The following is a 14,460-nucleotide window of genomic DNA, read 5'->3' on the forward strand; positions in this document are numbered from 1 at the left end:
AGGCTCTGAGCTCAGCATGGAGTCCGCTTGAAGATTGTCTCTCTCCCTCTCCCTCTGCCCTCCACCCCACCCCCGCTTACGCTTTTTTCTCTCTCTCTCTAAAAGAAATAAATAAAATATTTTATAAAAAAAGAATAAAATAAAATAAATTGGATTAAAGAAGAAACCAGTTATGCTTAAACCATTTATCACAATATTACCAAAACAAATTTGTGACATAGTAACAGATCTGCTTCTTTATTGACATGTTAGGTAACAAGTTCTAGCTGCGGGACTAATCATGAGGCTAATTTGAAGTCACGATGCATATAATTGATATTTTGTGATAGTTGCACAAGTACGATGTGATATGGAAATATCTGTGATTTTGTGAGGGGTAACATCTCAGGTAATGCACATTCTGTTGCAGTTTGTCATCCGCATCTGTAATCGAAGGAAATGCTACATTTCAGTTAGTGGTAAGGGAAAATTAAAGATGTAATGTTTTTCTCCATCTGGATTTATGATTACAAACCCCAGGTAAAGACCTCCTGCCTGAGATGAATGGCACCTGCTCACTCACTTTTGGAGCACTTAATTCCCAGGAGTGGAGAAGCCCCCAGGTGTTCCCATTCAGACCCTGCCCTCCCCTGACAGGTGTTCCTTGGAGTACATACAAATATAAAGGAGTCTGCAGTGAGTTAACAAGGCAGCCTGATGCCCTTTCTTGTGGATGTGGGCACATTCAGTCATATTATTTTGTTCCTACAAGTTGATAGGAGCAAAGGAACCCTGTGCATGTCTGGGTAATTCAAATGCCCCAGAATCACTTTCCTTTATTTATTTATTTATTTATTTATTTATTTATTTATTTATTTATTTGTTTATTTAAAGATTTACTTATTTATTTGAGAGAGAAAGACCGAGCGGGGTGGGGGGGGGGAGATGGAGAGGGAGAGAGAAAATCTCAAGCAGGCTCCCCACCCAGCGAGGAGCCCGACATGGGGCTCAATCTCACAACCTTGAGATCATGATCTGAGCAGAAATCAAGAGTCTGATGCTTAACCGACTGAACCACCCAGGTCTCTGCCATTTGTCTTCAAAATGGAGCATTCATATTTATTCAGTTTCTCCTTCCTTCTTCCCTCTATTTCATCAACAAAGGCAGCACTATGTGTTGCCTGCCATTCCAACTCAACTGAAAGCTCCAGATCAGGTCTGCCTTTGGAATCTACCCAGTAGTTCTAGTGTGAGTGCAGAGGTTTATTCACCCCAAAACATATCTCCCAACTTGGCTGTAAGATATCTGAGAATCCTATAATTGGGGAAAGCTTTCACCCCAATGTGAAATGCAGTAGTGTAGGCTGATCACATTGGCAAGTACCTAGTGGATTGTATCAAAGGCAGGGTGCTAGGTTCATCTCACATGTTTTATCACTGAATCTTACTCTGTGAAGAATCAATTTTTCTCATGTTTTGAAGAACAAACTGGAGTCAGAGAATTCAATAACACTCTTTAGAATTTTTTATTTTTAAGTAAATTCTACATCCAACATGATGCTTGAACCCAGAACCATTGGGTTGTGGGTCACAGGTTCCACTGAATGAGCCAGCCAGGCACCCCTGATAACACTCTTTTTTGCTTGAAATTTTTTTGTTTTATTTTTTCCCTAACACTCTTTTTTCTTTTCTTTTCTTTTCTTTTTTTCTTTTTTTTTTTTTTGAAAGATTTATTTATTTATTTGAGAGAGACAAAGAATGCCCACACGAGTCAGGGCAGAAGGAGAAGGAGAGGGCTCAGCCACTATCTTCAGAAAAACTAGTTCCTCTATGGGGCAGACACATGGCCCTTCCACACAGATGGTCTCACAACAGACCACCAGGATGGAATTTAACCCAAGGTTAAATTGTAGTCAAGATGTATTTATCTGGAAAAATAATTTTCAAAGTGTTAAAAACCTGATCCTCCTATGAATATAGAACCAACATGTGTCGAAGACTTGTCCACTCATTTAATGAGGGATCCAGTAAAATGGTAAAGCTGGCCAAAGTGCATCTTCAGGAGCTGGATATTTAGAGGCATTCCAAACGGAATGTGAGAAGACTGCTGAGTCAGATACGAAAGTGCTTACTGTCCTATAGCGCAATTAAAACCCACGGCCTTGGAGGTCGTCTTTTCTAATGGATCAGAAACTAGGAGTTACATATAACTTACTAGTGGCTGGGATCTAATGTATAATACATAGCAAATCCAACCAGAACTACATTCCCCTAAATAATGGGTTGCCTGCTGAATAATGCCTCTGTATAATACTGAAAGGTCTTGCTCTTTCTTTGCTTGACTTCCAAGTTTTGGATATTTTTTCTTAGCATCCTTTGATATATATATGTGTATATATATGTGTATATATATATACACATATATATATGTAATATATATATATATATAATTTCATGTATATTTCATTTGAATATATATTTGAGAACCACGGTTCTCAACATTTAGTCAGCATCAGGACCACCCAGGGGCACATTGAAACACAGATGGCCCGTCTCCAGCACCTGAGTTTTTAATTTATTAGGTCTGGGTGAGACTTGGGAATTTTGCATTTCTTACAAGTTCCCAGGTGATACTGCAGCTGCTGCCAGTCTGGGGACATCTTTGCAAACCTAGTGAACCCTGGTGTAGTGCATTATTATTTAGTCCCTGAGATGTAGGGGAACCTCCCTACTTTACCCTCCCTGTGAGAAGCTTCCCAAATGCTCCCAGAACACTTGGAATCCCACTATAGCTCAGATCTGCCCAGATCCCAAGGAGCTGCAGGGATCTGCTGGGATCTGAAGGATCCTGCTAGCATGTCAAGCTCTGCTACATTTTGTGTTCTTGAACTCTTTCTTTTGAACACTCGGATGAAAAGCAATTATCCCCTCACTCTGCACTTTTTGTGTCCACTTATTCTCCCCTGTTTTGTTTCTGACATGTCCAGAAATCAGACTCTGACATCGCCCCCAGATACAGCAGTCACAGCCCTTGCAATCAGCTCCTGACAGGTGCATGTTTATTTGCTGTGTCCTTACACACTCAAGATACTGGGCTTGGCTCTGGAGTGGCATGAGAAAGAAAAGATGCTGCTGGGGCTCCTGGGTGGCTCAGCTAAACGTCTGCCTTCAGCTCAGGTCATGATCTCAGGGTCCTGGGATGTCGGGCTTCCTGCTAAGCGGAGAGTCTGCTTCTCCCTCTCCCTCTGCCTCTCCCTCCTGCTGGTGCTCACTCTCTCAAATAAAAAAATAAAATCTTTTAAAAAAGATGTTGCTAAGGGCTCCAATCTGCATTTCTTTGTCTCTTTCTCACTTATCAAATGTCTGCAGATAACTCAAAGAGCAACTGGAGGCATCTCAGTGATGTTTATGTGGCAGAGAGACAATCTGAGAGAATTTAGCTTGGACAGGGCTAAACTCAAAACCATGACCAAACCAAACTGGGCACCTAGCCTTGAGCAAGCCTGAGCTGGTCCTAATGTCCTTACTTTTAAAGGCTCACACATATTCATCTCCTTTATAATAGTAACAGTCTCATTTACTGAGTATGGACTCATTTACTGCTAAGGACTTCATGGGCCATATTTAAATGAATCTTCATAGGAATGCTATTATTGTGAACGTATGACAGGTGAAAAAAACCAAGATATTTCACGTAGCCACTAAAGAGGGACCTGGAGTACAGATTTTACCCTAGGTGATTCCAAAGTTCATGTTCTTAAATCAGTATTAGCAGACAGTGTAGACAATGACAAACTCTTTTATTTTCTTATTGAAAATGGCTGCTTATTTCCTTCCAAGTAAGAGATTGAGGCATAATTTGGTCGTGGGGGGGGGGGCGGTGGTGGGTATGAGGAAGAGAGAGAGAGAGAGAGAGAGAGAGAGAGAGAGAGAGAGAAACAGACACACACACATACACAGAGGTGGGAGAGAGGGGTTGGTAGGAGGTAGGAGGAGGGGTTGGTATTCATTTATTAAGCTTAATACAACCATATACAATGATGTGTGCCAAAGACGATGCTATATTATACTTTGCAGTCTTAAGTGTCTGTAGATGAGGATAAAAGTAATTACAATCCTAAGAATTGTTTTTGAAAAGTCCATGAAGTTCCAAAGTGGATCTAATTAAGAACAGAGAAAGTCATAGAAGGCAGAAAAAGGTAAATGGGTCTGTTTAAAGTGGGTTGGTGGGTGGAACAGTTCCTTGGGGCCGGCTTGCTGAGCTCGTCCTGCCTTCTGCCTTCGGGGAAGCCCACTGCCCCACCACCACCACCAAGAGCTGTCCCAGAGAGTGCTGCATTCATTTCCAAGTGTTGGGGAATCACTGCAAATCAAGTGGTAGAAAGCAATACCCACGTGTTAGCTTGCAGCATTTTAGGTTAAAAGTTGGGGTGGGCTCAGGTATGCTCTCTGTTTAGGGTCTCACAAGACTAAAACGAAGATGGTGGCCAGGCTAGGCTTTTACTCTGAGAGTCTGAAGAGGAATCTGCTTCTAGATGTCTTCAGATTGTTGGCAGAATTTAGTGGGGTCATTCTCACTCCGAGAGGCTGATCTCTGGTTTTTGCAGGTCGCCTCTTCATCTTCAAAGCCAACAAGAGCACACCGGATCCTTCTCTTGCTTCCACTTTTTCTGACTCCCACTTCTGCTACAAGCCAGGGGAAAAAAAGACTCCCCTTCCTAAGCACTCACCTGATTGGGTCAGGCCCAACCGGATAATCTACATATTTTAAGGTTAACTGAGTTGGGGCTTTAATCGCAGCGGCAAAACCCTTCCCAGCAGTCCTTGGACTAACGTTTGATTTTATAACCAAGGGTCAGGAATCTTGGGGAGTCAGCTCTAAAATTCTGCCTTTTGCAGCTACCTTCTTCATGCATGACAGCATCTTTCTTCTCACAGGAATTGTCACCTGACCCAAAGCCAGTTCGATTCATTTATTTCCTGAGACCCTTGAATGTACCCAACTCGGCCTTGGGATATTGGAGAAGGTTACTTTTAGAAGCAATGGGGGAGGCTTGGTACAGTTTTTAAGCAGGAGGATGACATGATCACATGCATGTTTTAAAAAGCAATGAAGAAAACAGAATGCGGGAGCTAAACGATGGAGGGGATTGGGAGCTCAGTAGAATCTAGATCATAACTTAAGATCGGAAAATGGAAGGAAGATGTGTCTGGGGGGAGGAGGAGTTCTCTGTGGGGTCATGGGGGCACATTTCCAGTGGGCAAGTGGCAGCATGAATCTGAAGCTAAGTGGAAAGGTGGAGGAATCTGGAGATCTTGCCTGGGGCTCCTGGGGGGCAGCTGAGCTGTTAGTGGGGAATGACCTTAATGGTAGAGGAAGGGGAGAGCAGAGACCTCCCAGGCTCCGAGGACACCCCGAAGTGAGCAGAGTGCAGGGAGCAAGGAAAGGATTGAGAAAGCAAGGGGAGAAGCGGAGAAGACACATCTCCCTTAGGTTTTCCTCAGGGCTGACCAAGCAGAACAGTCTGGTACCTCTTTTTCTCCTACAGACTCCTTGATGCTTTTTATTTAAAACTGTGGCAAAATACACATAACATAAAATTTATCATCTTAACTATTTTTAAGTGTACAGTTCAGTGGTGTTTAAATACATTTACTTATTTTATTTTTACATTTTATCATCACAACCATCACCGCCATCCATCCCTGGAATGCTTCATCCTAGAAAAATGAAACTTTGTCCCCATTAAACACGAACTCCCCACCCTGTTCCCCTTAGCCAATGGTAACCACCATTCTACTTCCTGTCTCTATGAATTTGTGGCAACTCTAGGTGTCTCACGGGAGTGGAATCATACACTATTTGTCTTTTCATGACTGGCTTACGTCACTTAACATAATGTCCTCAAGGCTCATCCATGTTGTAGCAGGTGTCAGGATTTCCTTCTTTCCGAAGGCTGGATCATATTCTATCGAACAGATAGACCATGTTTTGCTTATGTATTCAGTCGCCAGTGGACATCTGGGTTGTTTCCATCTTTTGAGTATTGTGAATGATGCTGCTCTGAATATGGGTGTTCAGACATCTCTTTGAGAACCTGCTTCCAATGCTTTGGGATATATACCCAGAAGTGGTATTTCTGGGTTGTCTAGTAGTTCTCGTATTTAAAAAAATATTTTTGAGAAGCTACCACACTGTTTTCCACTGGGGTGACACCATTTTACATTCTCACCAACAGTGCACAAGGGTCCTGATTTCTCCACATCCTCACCAACCCTTGTTCTTTTCTGTTGTTGCTGTTTTAAAGTAGCTATCCTAAAGGGTGCAAGGTGGTGCATAGATGCTTTTTGGCTGAACCATTCTGTGTGATCAAGCTGTGGGAGTCATGATCCAGGGGGACAAGAATCCAGGAGGCATCTCGGGGCCCCCAGACTCCTGGGTGTTAATGAATGTGTTTGAACCCAGTGGAAAGGAAAGGGAGGCATTGGTTAATATTCGTGGAGTTCCTTGAATATGAGACTTATGTCAGCATCAGCTTGAAAACCCTGTATGCAGATTTACTCAAGGAACTTTCTTTTTCTTCTTATAGAAGGTTAACAGGCAGGATGGAAAGGGAATGAACCCATAATGCACAATTCAGCATAAACACATACACTGACTAGCTTGGCATACGGCGCATGGTTTCCTTTGCTGAATTTATTCCCACCAGAACAATTGCCACACCTGGAGAAAACCTACTTCTCACCAGACTCCAAAGTGAACAGTGAAAGCTCAGGAAAGGTTGGTGTTTTTGTTGTTTTTGAATAAGGTAACAAAGTGCTTGATAACTCGGGCTCCATGTGTTATCTATCTGCTTAACTTTTGTTCTGCATCTATAGCATTTCCAAAAATACATTTCCCAAATTACACACCTCCCCTGTCAGTAAACGGCTGTAAGATCAGCTAAAAGTCCAGGTGTGTGAGGCATCGCACCCATCCCAGCCACCATTTCTGATGGAGAGTGATGGCTCACTCCTCTGAGTAGTGTGAGGTAGGAATGGTTCAATAACACTTTCCAGTTCTTTTAAGAAGTACTTAAAAGAAAAGGCAGAAAGTGGGATAAAAAAAATCCCCTCGCTTTTTGTGCCCAAGATTGCGAATCCGAGACACCACCAAGGAGCCGACACCGACGCAAACACACGAGGGTTTCTTTACAAGCTGGAGCTTGGGTCCAAGTGTACCCGACACAGCGGAGCAGGGACTTGGACCCCGAGACTAAGAGGCGTAGCAGCTTTATTGGGGCCAGTGGCCCATGGGATACGCAGAAAGTTGCACAGTCATGTCGGTCCACACGCAGGTGGCCGATTGAATTGCATCTTACCCTATAGTATCCCCTTGAGCTGGCCTATTACTTTGGTCAGAATCGGCGCGCAGTTTTGGGGGCACAAAGCAGGGTTACATGGTTATGAGCCGATTTCCGATTAGGGTGTGCCCAGCGGCTCGCCTAGGGTGGGGCAGCGCCTTAAGCAATAAGCAGGTCATGTGGGGGTCATAGGGGAGGTGGCGGGTGTAGCACAAAATGGAATCAGTCCTGCTCTGCTTGTCCAGGGGTAGGGGATTTTTGTTAACTTTCCTGGGTCCCACATCGCTCTGATGGTTAACTCTAGAAACCAGGGTGGCCCTCATCCAGAAATGCAATTGATAAGTTCATACAGTCATTCCTCCCGTCCCTCGTTCACTCAGAATGCCAGAGTAACCAGCGACACCATTCTGATTTGTCGGCTTTCCAGCTCCTGACACAGCCCGGGAGACCTGTGGAGAGACCACTGGAGGTGTCTCAGGGAGATGGTCTAAGAGGCACTGAGCTAACTGCTAATTTTCTGATGCTCTGCTCCAGTACAAGTGGGATCCCAGCAATCTGTACACTTGGCCTCTGTTCCTCTGGATGCATGCAGAGATGCCTGCAATTTAACACTAGGTTTTTGGCTTTCACTGGGGAACGAAATAAGAACTGGCCAGAACATTGCTGTACTTTTTTTGGTAAGGCAATGTTCCTCTCTATTCAAGACACCGTTATTTTTTGATTATATTATTTCAACAGGCTCCTCCTTGGTTACTGCACCATGATCCTTTGGCCCCTCTTCCACTGCCTGTTCTCCACATGCAACAATCCTTCTAATCATTCTAGAATGCATATTTCATCACGTCGAGCTCATGATGACAATGCTTCAGCAGTCCTCCCTTGGTTACAGGGTAGATTCGAGGCTCTGCTTCACATCCCTTGAAGTCCTCTGTGGCCTGCTTCTGGCCCACTGTGTCCCCTTACACTCTGGGCTCCAATAAGACCACAGTATTACCTGCACTTGCCCAGACATGCTCTGCCTTCTTCCCTCCACCGTTCCAGCCTGCTTTCCCCACTGCTTTGCCTGATTCTTATTCTGCTTCTAGGCTGGACTCGCCGTGGAGACGATCCCTACTGCCTCTTCCTCCTCATTCCCCGCCCCACCTGTCTAGACTACAAGCTACCCCTGTGCGGTCCTGTAACTCCCACCCATCTGTTTACCTTGGGTCATCAACTTGTGCCCTTCCCTCCAGGCTGCGAGTACGAGGCAGGCTGGTTAGCTCTGCATCCTGTGTCCCCAGTGTATTCAGTAGACTTGTAATAGATGCTGAACAAATTGAGCCTCAAATCCTCTTCTGTGCACAGAGGCCTGTGTATCCCACTGCTAGAGTCACCTAGAGATGAAGGTGGTGTTGTCCCTACTTGGCAGTCAGAGATCCCGGCACTCAGAATCACAACTGCACTGACTCCTGCCGCTGCCGCAGTCCCAGATGCCGTATGCTGGTCAACAGAAGCATGGGGATTGGGAGGTTTGGGGGTGGACCTTGGTTGCCACTGCTCCTATTTCCCTTTGGGGTTTTATCTTTCACTCCTGAAGGTGGGATCAATTTAGGAGTCCCTAGGGGCTCCTTCCTCCTGATTCAATGTCCCTCATCCCTGGTGAAGACAGGGTAGGTACCCAATATAAACTCAAATAAGTGGAAAATCTATCACACAAATTTGAATCTTTGACATGAACGAGGGGGAGAAGAAATGATCTGAGGTTATTCAGTTGAGCTGGCCCTTGACCTGATGCAGAGGAGAAAAGTGGAGAAATCAGGCACACCATTTAGAGTTTACCTGTCTATAACAGAAAACTCCCAAATAACTTGTGGGCTTGCATGAGATCAAAGTGTATTTACCTCTCATATAAAAGAATTCCCAGAATAAGCAGCCAGTGAATGATAAAGCCATATAAAGCGATGTCAGAGATCCAGGCTCCTCCTACTGCGTGTCCATAGGCTGTGAGTCTATCCTCACAAGCTAAGATCGCTGCTAGAGCACCAGTCCTCACATAAATGTTCCAGGCAACAAGAAAGAGGAAGTTGAAGGAAAGAGGAGGGCACGCCTCCTCTTTTAACAACTATTTCCTGGAAATTTCACACCACTTTAATTTATATCTTACAGGCCAGAACTTAATCGTGTCTGCGCATAAGCTGCAAGGGAGATTGTAGAATGTACTCTTTCAACAGGGTGATAACATTGCCGGCAGGAAGTCAGGATTATGTTGCGGAAGCAGAGAGTCATATACATTGGAAATTAACCGGTAGCCTCTCTGCACCATTTGCTGCTGTTACTGTTTTGAGAGGGGGATCAGGAGTGGGACGAGGGTTTCAAGATAAGGTGGAAGTATTGGAGCTTCTATACTTGGCCGATGACTGAGCTGGACTCTAACAGGAGCAGGGGCAGCATGTAAATAACAGGCTCTGTTCTGGAGCTTTGTGTATGCACAGTATTCACCCTACACCCCACTGACGGTCCTGTTGTCATCCCCGTTACCCAGTGATGGAGAGGAGCTTGATCACACAGTGCTAGAGCTGGGTTTGGAGCCAGGCCTGACTTGAAATCTCATGTCTCTTTCCCTTCCTTGCCTTCACACCCTGCCTGTGACCTCAGAGCAAAATCTCTGTGGTTTGTGTGATGTTCAGAGGGACTGGTTGCATGGACACCAGCAGACAAGGGTCCTAGGTAGGGAGGAGGCCCCTGGAGGGAGGAGCTCCTAGTCCTGATGTGGAGGACAGGCAATTTCATAATCATTCTTTTTTTTTTTTAAGATTTTATTTATTTGAGAGAGACAGAGACAGAGACAGAGACAGCAGTGGGGAGTGGGAAGAGCAGGCTCTTGACTGAGCAGGGAGTCCATCATGGGATGACCCTGGGATCATGACCTGAGCTGAAGGCAGATGCTTAACCTGCTGAGCCACCCAGAGGCCCCTCATGATCGCTTTCTCATGAGATATGTGACGTCCTCACATCATCTCAGGAATTATAATGAAACAGGAAGGAGCTTTTCTCTGAAACCCACTTTTGGACCCTCTGCTTTGCCTCTCACAATGATGACTGATATCCATGAACTTATCATGGTGCCTGGTTTGGAAATCTAAGGACTCAATGTTTGTTGAATGGGTAATGATTTAGTTATTTAACATTATCAGGAATCCAGGACTTTCCTTTGGACAGGAGTGAAGCTACTCCAAGGAGAAACTGCGTATGAAAAGTCATAGGAAAATAAATCAATATGTGTACATACACGCGCTCCCTGCTGAGAAGAAATAACCAGTTCAGTGATACTGGGTGAGATGAGTGTGTATGTGTGTGTGTGCGCGCGCGCACGCACGCGTGTGTGTAGAGGGGGATGTTGGGCAGAATGAAATAGAAATCTTGTGGGTAGAACTTACTGAGTTAATGCAGTTTAGAAATGTACTGACTCAAGCTGGTTGGAATTGATAGTAATAATTAAAGGGACCCAGCAGCTAAAAGCAAGGTCATGGCTTAGATTTGCCAAGCCAGGCAGAAATGCATTGAAAATCCATATGACAAGAAAGGCACGTGATAGGGATGAAATGATTCTGATATTGGCAGGTTTCCATTTCTCAGTCTAAGTTACCCAGCTGAGACATGTGGGCGCCACACAGTGACAGCTGACAAAATAAATGTATTGATGGAATGATCGGCCCGGTCCCTGCTGAGTGACAGAGGGATACCAGCAAGATTAGAGGTCTATGGCCAATTATCTGAATTGGTCATCATCCAAGCTAGTCATCATTTTCACCATTGAACCACACTTTCTTCTACTGCAGCTTTTTAAGAGTTCTTGGAGAACTGAACACAAATCTCCAAGTCCATTAGTTTTTACACTGTTAAGGAAATACCAGAAAATGTACGTTGAGAAGAGCATCCTGTAATATATAGGTGTCATGCACAAGGGGTGAGGTTCAGAGGGCTGAGCAGAAAGGATGTCCTGGTGAAATTTAAAGGAGGGGGGGACCTAGGGGTGTCTGAATCTTGGTTTTGGCTCAGGTCATAATCTCAGGGTCGTGAGCTCGAGCCCTGCATCAGGCTCCACACTCCACATGGAGTCTGCTTAAGACTCTCTCTCTCTCCCTCTCCTTCTGCTCCTCCCTCCCATGCTCGCTGTCTCTCCCTCTCTCTCAAATAAACCGAAGTAGGGAAAGCCGAATACGAGGCAGCCAGGAAACCAGATAGCTGTGGCTGTGGCTTCCTTTTCTGCTGGCACCAACGGACTGCCATTGACCTTGCCCATGGCAAAGTGAGTGGGCATGAGTGGGATTCGAAGGCTGTAGCTGGACATTGAAGGGCTGGGGGAGGACAGATGGCAGATTGACCACAAGGGAAACTGGCAGGATCTTCCTTACAGCTGCAGCGCCCGGGCACTCGGTGGGGATAGAGACCCGGCACAGCCCAGAGGCTGGGCGCAGAAGCAAATGCACAGCCATGTCTTGCCCGTGAACCTGCCAAGTCCCCTGCATCTGTGTGCATTTCATTCACTTGACGCTCAATTAACAGAAACACTGTATGACACGTGTCACAATTCTTAATAAAAACTCTGGAGCAAGAGCAACTTTTTTCCAAAATTCAGATACTCTCAGTAGTACCAATAAAGATTTATGCCGCTTGGTGAGAGTTCATGAAGCTAATTATACGGAGGAGTTTAAACACATCATGTGGAGTCGGTGCTATAAAAATAGAGCCATCTCCTCCTATACCTGGCATCATTCATTCATTCAGTCTGTCATCAAATAACCATTGAATAAAATTCTCCTCAGCATGGACCTGTGGCCAATTCATTGGAGCTGGTTTGAAATTGAAATCTAAGCATGTTCTGGACTTAAGAAGCATATGCGAGCAGGAGATGACTTACAAGAGGAATTTGCCATACAATTTCTCCATGTTGGAAACTTCCCTTGGTGAAGTTAGTTGTCCTGTGTGCCTGCACAATACTTTACAGTTTACAAATGACTTTCCAGAATGCTCGCTTGGGTTCTATAGCTGCCCTGCTAGTCGGAAAGGCAAAAGTCATGACTTGCCATTTCACAGATGGAGAGAGAGTCCCTTGAAATGTTAAGTGATATTCCTTGCAAAAGGCACAAGAATTAAACTCCCAGTCCAGTGTTTACTCCATTCTGTCATATAGTCTGTTAGATAGGCTGCATCAATTCAGCACTTCACAGTTTGCATTTTCATATACCTTACCTTGCTTATCTGCACAGCAAACTTAGGGTATAGGTCCATCATCACCAGTGAGAGCATCACCCTAAATAATTATCCCCATCTTATAATTGAGATATTTGAGGCTCTCGGAGGGAAGGATCTTCCTCCAAATGGAACCAGTATAAAGCAGCACACAGTGGATGGAATTAGCTGCAGATGCATTCTATTCCAAGAACCTTTGCAAACGTGTTGCTAAGGAGATTTAGGGACCACCAGACAATCCCATCAGACTGGCACATCAGTCAGTCTAATTGGGATGGCCAGAGTGTGCCCAGGATGAGTGTGCAAAGGAAAGCCAGTCTTCACTTGACCCATCATCTCTCGTTTGTCTAAGCAAAGACTCTAATAATAGACAGTGTTTGCATCCAGTGTAGAAAAGAAAAATCAGTGTGCAAGAACTCATCAGAACTGCTCTGTCTGTCCAGTAACAAGAATTCTGTTGGCTGGCTGACAAATTCCTTGTTACAGGGAAGTTAGGAAACCCAGGCTGCCAAACTGGGTGACTTTGGCCTTCAGATTATCCCAGTTTCTGATCAGTTCTAGGGTGCTCTACATGGCCCCAGGTGGAAGGATGGCTTCCCTTGGGCCTGAGCTCTAGGAGACAGAATTGGACGACTCCTAATTGGCAGGGAACTTGTGTGATGTCTCTCAAAAGACTAAGGGACCCTTGGCTTATCTGCTGACCCTATTAATTTGATCCAGCGGTTATTAGGACTTCTGGTAAGCCTAATAAAATAGAAGTCTTTTTTGTCCTCAAATAGACAGGCTCTAAACTCTGCTGGCCCTGCCACGTGCCATCACGGGGATGGGCAAGGGGTCTACACTGTCAGCTGGTCCCACTTGGATGTCTTTGCTGCATGGCGGTTAAGAGTATGGGCTTTGGAATAAAGACATCTGAGTCTGAATCTCCATCCTGCCACTTAGTACCAATGGAACCTGGGCAAATCATTCATCATTTACGATTGCCTCATCTAAGAAATGGAAATGAAAATACTAATACTTTGTAGGGGTCTAGTGAAAATTAAGTGAATTAATGCACTATGTATTTAGCACATGGCACTCAAATGAAGGTTATAATTTATGCAAAGTCATCTACATGTCATGTGACTTTCAAAGACTATATCATTGAGAGGCACATAGCTACTTTAAAATCTCCATTTGAGTTTGTTTGTTTTTTTAATTTTTATTTATTTATGATAGTCACACAGAGAGAGAGAGAGGCAGAGACACAGGCAGAGGGAGAAGCAGGCTCCATGCACCGGGAGCCCGACGTGGGATTCGATCCCGGGTCTCCAGGATCGCGCCCTGGGCCAAAGGCAGGTGCTAAACTGCTGCGCCACCCAGGGATCCCAGTTTGTTTTTTTTTTTTTTTTAATTAAGCTTTGCAAATATAAACAGTAGTTGTCTATCAGAGAGTCTCACTGTAAGGTATGTATCAGAAAGTCTTGCTAGGTACTACTAAAAGAGGCCTCCCTGGAACTGGCTTCCTTTCTGCTCCTCAGTCCTCTCAAGGAATGACTGGAGTGAAAGAAAAATATAGTTCACAGAAGGACTTGCATAGTATCACTGCCTTCTCAAAGGGTTGGGAGCCCCTGGTAGTGTTATCTGCTGTGCTGTATAGAAGAGTAGGCAGGGAGTTCATCTGGTCATCAGTGGCCACAGGGGCAATGAATGGAGAATTTCTTTGAGGACCAAGCAGGTCGAAGTGACCAAATGGTTCCACACGAAGGGAGATTATTGGTGCATGTTTGCACCTGGGTTTACTGGAGAGGCTGCTCACGAATAGCAAGGGACCTTGGGCTTAGCTGGAGCATTAGCCTGCAACCAGGGTCTAGGTGCCAGAGTCTAGCCCCGTGCCTGACCCCACAGACCCCTGAGATGTTCCTGG

At 44.9% G+C, this 14,460-nt stretch overlaps 1 long non-coding RNA gene across 1 annotated transcript; it reads right to left on the reverse strand.

Moving 5' to 3' along the window:
- Positions 1–221: 221 nt before the first annotated feature.
- LOC112646374 (uncharacterized) lies at positions 222–12,725 on the reverse strand. The gene is made up of 2 exons (XR_003127612.2): positions 12,555–12,725; positions 222–423 (listed from the first exon to the last, which is right to left on the reverse strand). It is a non-coding gene; the product is annotated as an uncharacterized LOC112646374 (long non-coding RNA).
- Between the last annotated feature and the right edge of the window lie 1,735 nt (positions 12,726–14,460).

This window comes from Canis lupus, chromosome 6 (assembly GCF_003254725.2).
Source record: "Canis lupus dingo isolate Sandy chromosome 6, ASM325472v2, whole genome shotgun sequence".
In the NCBI taxonomy this organism is placed as follows: domain Eukaryota; kingdom Metazoa; phylum Chordata; class Mammalia; order Carnivora; family Canidae; genus Canis; species Canis lupus.